This window comes from Mytilus galloprovincialis, chromosome 7 (genome assembly GCF_965363235.1).
Source record: "Mytilus galloprovincialis chromosome 7, xbMytGall1.hap1.1, whole genome shotgun sequence".
Lineage (NCBI taxonomy): Eukaryota > Metazoa > Mollusca > Bivalvia > Mytilida > Mytilidae > Mytilus > Mytilus galloprovincialis.
Window position 1 is genome coordinate 22,314,660 of NC_134844.1, and position 7,118 is coordinate 22,321,777.

At 33.1% G+C, this 7,118-nt stretch overlaps 1 long non-coding RNA gene across 1 annotated transcript; it reads left to right on the plus strand.

Moving 5' to 3' along the window:
* LOC143084463 (uncharacterized) lies at positions 1-3,046 on the plus strand. Its single transcript, XR_012981087.1, has 3 exons — positions 1-65; positions 976-1,212; positions 2,767-3,046. It is a non-coding gene; the product is annotated as an uncharacterized LOC143084463 (long non-coding RNA).
* Positions 3,047-7,118: the final 4,072 nt, after the last annotated feature.

The following is a 7,118-nucleotide window of genomic DNA, read 5'->3' on the forward strand; positions in this document are numbered from 1 at the left end:
AGGTGTGACATATGTACGTTGGGGAAAGAAATCATGTAGCAGAGAAGTAGAAATTGTATACACAGGTAATTGAAAGAAAATGTTGTACACTTTTTACTTTTCATAATGTTTTAAAGTGAAAGTAGTCAAAGGCTGTTTTTTAAGTGTTTGATTTTTATATGTTTTAAATATAAACGGATAAACCACAAAGCAAACAGTCGTGTTATATTCTGCTGTAACAATGTAAGATAGACTTTTTTTATTATTTTTTTCATACTATGAACCGTGGGTCTAATTTGATGACTAATAAATTTAATCTTTATAGGTGTCAGACCACCAATTACTCCCTCCAATTTAGAACGTATGTAAAAGTAGCCCTACTCTGACACAAAATAGTGATTTTGATGTCCTTGTTTACTTAAACTAACAAACAAATTTGCAGAAATGAAACTTTTGGTGAAAAAGAAATATATCTAGATCATTTTGAGCCAAAATTTACTTGTCTATGCGTTTGCATTAAAATTGAGGATTAATGCGCTCCATAGTATACTAATTTTAGATTTCCAGAAAACCAGGTTTTTGTTTTGGAGTACCTCTGTTTGATGGTCAGTTATTTTGTTAGAAGGCTTTAAAGGTATGGTGAAAATTGGCATGTAGAAAGCTGATACATGTACAATTAAGGATATACCTGGTTTCTATGAAGTTAAACTTATGGTAAAATATTTAAAAAGCTGTGAAAATTGCAAAATTTGGTTGAACAGATAGGGATTTTTAATTGGTGGTCTGACACCTATAAATGTATATTAAGCTATATTTTGATTGATTGATAGGTTGGTTGATTGATTGATTGCCAGAGTCAAAATAACATATTTCACAAATCTTCATAAGCGTCGACATAACTTGATTTGGTTTAACATTATGTATCTGCTTGATTGTTGTTTGCTTAACGGTCAGAAAATACACGACAAAAGAAAATATTTTTTTTTTTTATTTCAGGTCAGGTTGGTGGTAACCATTATACAAATAAAGGAGGAGGTGTAAATTATTTATGCCTACCAAACGACCCTGAAAATGGAGAACCAATCAAAGGTGGCAATGTTCAGTTATTTGGGGCCGAATATCAGATTAATTCATTTTACAGACCATCGGAAATGAAAAGCGATATGGTTCAAAAAGAGGTGCCATGTACGGTTTGCTACCAAAGAAAAAGATCGAATGTTCTCATGATACCAGGTACAAATATCATTTGTATTTGTTGAGAGATAAGAAATGATAGTGTCTTAATTAAATCATGTATAATCATATTTTGTCAGGTCTTCGACATTACTTAATTAGTGTTTACAAATTGAAACTAAGTATCGGTTGAAATAAAATTGACAACTGCTGATTTCAATTTCCGCTTTTGGTTGGGTTTTTTTTTTTTTTTTGTGGTAAAAAAACATCTCAGCAGAACCTGCATATCCAATATTCATATTCCCACTGATTTATTAAAAAAAAAGTATGCATGTATGATCTTTGTTTCATCAAAAGAGGATTGAAGCTTTCAAGGTAATAACTGAATCGATGGCTCCAAATAATGCAGTTTAAATCAGATCTTCAAAATGTGCGTTGTCGTCATCCTTACTTTGCTTACCATTTTTGTAAACCAGTGTCACAAATGCCCATGAATATCTCCCATGACTATAAGTCTCAGTCAAAAATCTGTTCTCTTTTCATGGTTTGTGACATTATTAAATTCGACTTATGTCTGGATGTTCACTTGCAATGAGCAATACGAAGGATGCCGATTCAGCATCTGTTTACCATTCTCAATCACCTGGTTAAACATTGTTTGTGATGGAGTTGAATTTGCTTGATACTTTAATTTCTAGATAGTCGTTTTTGAATCAATTGCTTCTTTTTGCACTTCATTCTAACCTCGAAGGCGAAGTATTTATCTAATGAGTGAATTGTTCGTTTGTCCGTTTGATCTTCATTTTTTTGTGCAAATAATATACTTGTCCGATTGACAGAATTTCTTAAAACTTCAGAGTATCTAAAACACAAAATGTGATCGTGTACCGCTCTCTGACCTTTTGCACGGAACATGTTAGGTTGATCTATAATCTTAATTTAAGGTTTCCGATTCATACCTTCAGCTTTTTCAACGGGAATGCATTGTATATCTGCAACTAATCCTTACAGTTACCCACTTCAAACAAATTTTTGAAACGCTTTTTGAATCATAACTTTATAGATTACTTGTGTAACTCTTTTTTTAAGGTAAAGCGGAGATGCTATTTTGTATCTGCAATCATATTCATATCCTCCGAATTCAAGGAATCTTCTTTTGTCAAATTATTACAATACAATACTTCTCAGTTCTGTTTTTTATCTAATCTATTTACTTTGTTGTCAACCATACAAACACATTTAGTTTTGATCTGCTTTGGGTATTTGTTTTTGCTAATCTTCTAAGATTCGTTTATCTTTCCCTGGTGAGTAATTGCTTAATGTATATGCTATATTTAATGATGTTGAAAAACAGTAAACAAACAATCGCAGAGAACCAACTTATTAAATCTGTACCTGTAAACATGTTATACAAGAAGAAACTGCAAAAGGAATAAACATGTTTGCAAATACACAGAGGTTAAAGTCACATTAGTATCATAAAGAGACGGGGTTCTTTGTTTGACTTTCAATGGCATGAAAACAATATGAAACAAATTTAGGTAATGTCCGTATCAAACTTATTTTATGCAGAAGAGGAATACGCTTTAATCAAGCTTAAATTTATAATTTCAGGGAGAAAAACCTGCTACAAGGGCTGGACATTCTAGTACACCGGTTATCTTATGTCAGATTATAAAGATTACAGTTTCAAGGACTATGTATGTGTTGATAAAGATGCAGAGCCTGTGGACAACAAAACTAGTGATGAAAACGGAGCTTTATTTTATGGTATCAGCACCAACTGTGGCAGTTTAAGGTGTCCACCTTACAAAAATGGAGTTTCTGTTAAATGCGTTGTTTGTACAAAATAAATGATTTGGGTTAAATAAAGAGAAGAATCGCTATGCAATAATGTTTTTCCTTAAAAGGCTTCATAACATTTACTGCCCACATTTTTGTATCGGTAATAAACTATTAAGTTAGTATCCTTCATTCAAGATGCAAGAGTCCTATAGTTTTATTTTTTTTCGTCCATCTGTCGTCTTCTTAAACTCTTAAACTACAAATGTGCGATACAGACTTATGCGTAATGTGTTATGATGTTTGGTGTGTTTCAGTTCAATTTTGCCATTTAATAAAGGACTTTCTGTTTTGAAATTTCCTTAGAGATCGGTCTTTTGGTTTTTTATTTTCCTTGGAGATCGGTATTTTGGATTTTTAATTTACTTTTGACAATAGTTGAGCATGATATTTATTTTTTTCTATTGAAATTTACTTGTCGTAAGTAAAAAGTAGATTATTGAAAGACTTTCGAGAACAATAACTTTGATTCTTTCTTGCTTCTCGAATTTATTTTCTTTCTTATGTCTTATTTTTGTTTTGTAAAATGTCGAAAGGCGTTACCGTTGAATTGAATTTTGTTTATCTTTGGTATCCCATCATCTTGTGATAAATATAAAGAAAAATAGACACAGACAACGTCTTTTTTTTTTTTTTTTTATATTTTTCGTTATATCCACAATAGTGAATAATTTGACAGAAGCGACACAGAGAAATCTTTACGTAGTATAGCGGTTTTCAAGCAATAATAGAACAAACGTACATTTAACCCTTATATGTACTTTTTCTTATTCATCTCAGACATGTTGGTTGGGCCAAAAAAGATTGTGGTTACATTTGTTGTCTTTGTACTGCTATGTGTAACAAATTTCACTGTGTACCGGTATTTTAAAACGTCATTAAATTAAAGCAGCATTAATTTTCTTTTGTCAAATCTTGTGAATTGATTAAGATTCTAAAGTTGCTTGGAGCGGAACCAAATTATCGTGCGCAGTTAGGGCAAAGATACAACAACATCAAAGAGAACTTATCAATGTCAGCAAAAAGTTAATCAATGTATTGGCAAAACTTTTAGGAATTTTTGGTCCTCGATGCTCTTCAACTTCGTACTTTATTTGGCCTATTCAACATTTTTTTATTCGAGCGTCACTGATGAGTCTGTTGTAGACGAAACGCGCGTCTGGAGTATATATGAAATTTCAATCCTGGTATCTATGATAAGTTTATTTGTAACTGAAATAAAGACAAATTTAATTAAATCAATATAGTATGACTGCAAAATTAGAAGATAAAGTAGAAATGTTACAACAACAAAACATTCATTCACTACAAATTAACAATTCACAAATAGAACGAATGTAGTTCATGACAGTAAATACTTCTAGAAATTTTAAGAAAGACATTCAAGGCCTAAAACAATTACAGAGCATTTCAGATCTTCAAGCTATCCTTTTGCTAAACAATAGGACAGCGGTGTTGTTTTAATTCTATGTTGGTTCAACCAAAATAGAATTAAAACAACAACAAACAGAAAATACTTCACAACCGGTTCTGCTAGATCCCACTACTTTTTAGCACTGTTAAATAGACATGAAATAAGTGATAATACCACTATTTAACTGGAAAGTGGAATAGAAAAAATAGATAAAAGATTAAACCAAACTGTTTCCGATATGAGACTAAGACTAGACTTTGAACTACAAATTATGCAAAACGCTCCGTCCAAGTAACAATTTTTAAAAGTAAACCATTATGAGTCAAGGTTTGGCCTTCTGAGATATATATACTTTTAAAGATTAACTCGTTTTTATTATCTTATTTCCAGTTGATATGCGTGGCATGCGTTATAAGTAAGGGGTGCGCGTATCCTGTTTCAGGCGTGGGCAAATAAGAGGCCTTCAGAGAAGTTGTTATTAATTTTTCTCAGGTGTATAGCTAATCATTTAAATACAAGACATAACTATGTGATGCATTTCTATAAGACGGTATGCAACCTGACTACACCTATTTAAGAGTTAATGCGATCCCGAATATTTCGTTTACATATTGTTTTATTTTGACTCATGATATAGATGATACTCACGTCTGTATTGACAAATGTTAAGAGTCTGGTATCTTTCAATTGATTTCATATTCAGCATATAAATTTGAACTGTTAGTATTTATGGTCAACTAATTTCGATTTTTTGCGAATTTGGGAAAAATTATTTCATCTCATGTATTTTTCATTACGGGCTTTTAATTTTCTTGCTTTAATGTGTACGGTACTCTTGTCATGTAATAATGTCATTTTAGTGCTATATCTAACATTTCCACAACAGCGCGAGGTTTGACTAGCCACAAAAAAAGGTTCAATTCACTATTTTATCTTACAATGTCATGTACCAAGTCAGGAAAATGGCAGTGGTTATCTTATAGTTCGTTTCTGTGTGTGTTGCATTGTCGTTTGTTTTTTGTTGCACTTCAGTGTTTCTTTTGTTTTGTTGTTTTGTTTTTCTCTTATAGCTGATGTGTTTCCCTAGGTGTTAGTTTGTAACCCGGATTTGTTTTCTGTCAATCGATTTGTGACTTTTGAACAGCAGTATACTACTGTTGCATTTTTCTAACTATTAAAGTAAAGATACGTTCGTTATTTGCTTGAAACATATTCCAAAACGTTGCAAATGACCCAGTTTTCGATCTCATGTTACAAAAATAAATGGAGGCAAGCAGCTAGTTTAGAACTGTAAAGATTGACATATTCAGTGCATAACAAAATCTCCCTGTACTTATTCAAAATATATATCATATACTTGCATAAGTAAAAACAAAATTACCAGAAAAAATCTATTCAGAAAGTGTCTTATCAAACTGCATATTTAAAAGCTCGAACACATCAAACGAATGGAAAACAATTATTCTTTTCCTGACTGGGAACAGTCATTACATAAAGCCCCAGTCCCACTAGACCACGATCGCACCACGCTCACCGCAATGTAAAATAAATTTAGATCGTGATGAGGTCGCGGTATGATCGGCATGAAAATATTAATTTTCGTTGCTTTCACGATGCTACTACGTCCTAATTACGCTTCTACAACGACCCCGCTGCGATTAAACCACGTTCTCACCGCGCTTATTCTGCGACCTCACTACGCTTATAAAGATCTTTCTACGCTCTTCACGTTCTCACTACGACCATACCTTGCAACACGATCTTACTGCGATTATAGCACGTTCTTACCACGATTATACTACGTTTATACCGCGATCTTACTACTTTCTCAGCAATATCGTGTTTCATATCAATATAGTTCCATTCCTTCTATTACTGATTAAAACGGAAATTTCTCGGAAACAATACAGTCATGCCATCAAAATCTACTAGAACACGTGGGCGTGGTGGTAGGGGTTGGTGTATAGGCAGAGGGAGCAAAGTATGAACTCCATACTAAACTCCAAATAGTACACAAGAAACTAAAATTAAAAATAGTACAAGACTAACAAAGTCCAGAGGCTCCTGACTTGGGACAGGCGCAAAAATAGTGGGGTTAAACATGTTTGTGAGATCTCAACCCTCCCCCTATACCTCTAGCCAATGAAGAAAAGCAAACGCATAACAATACGCACATTAAAATTCAGTTCAAGAGAAGTCCGAGTCTGATGTCAGAAGATGTGACTAAAGAAAATAAACAAAATGACAGTAATACATAAATAACAACAGACTACTAGCAGTTAACTGACATGCCAGCTCCAGACTTCAATTAAACTGATACTATACACATAAGTAGTGTAATACTTGTCATCAAGAGATGTCGGAACGACCAATCAAACCTAAATTACAACCTATTGCTGGTCCATAAAGCTCAAATGACGATATTTTAGTGAACGATAGCAGAGATGACACAGATGTGTCAATATATATAGGAAGATGTGGTATGAGTGCCAATGAGACAACTCTCCATCAACGTAAAAATCTATAAAAGTAAACCATTATATGCCAAGGTACGGCCATCAATACGAAGCCTTGGCTCACACCGAACAGCACGCTATAAAGGGCGAAAAAAATACTAATGTTAAACCATTTAAACGGGAAAAACCAACGGTCTAATCTATATAAAAACGAAAAGCATGGTTGAGCCGTTAGAGCAAATGGATAAAATAAA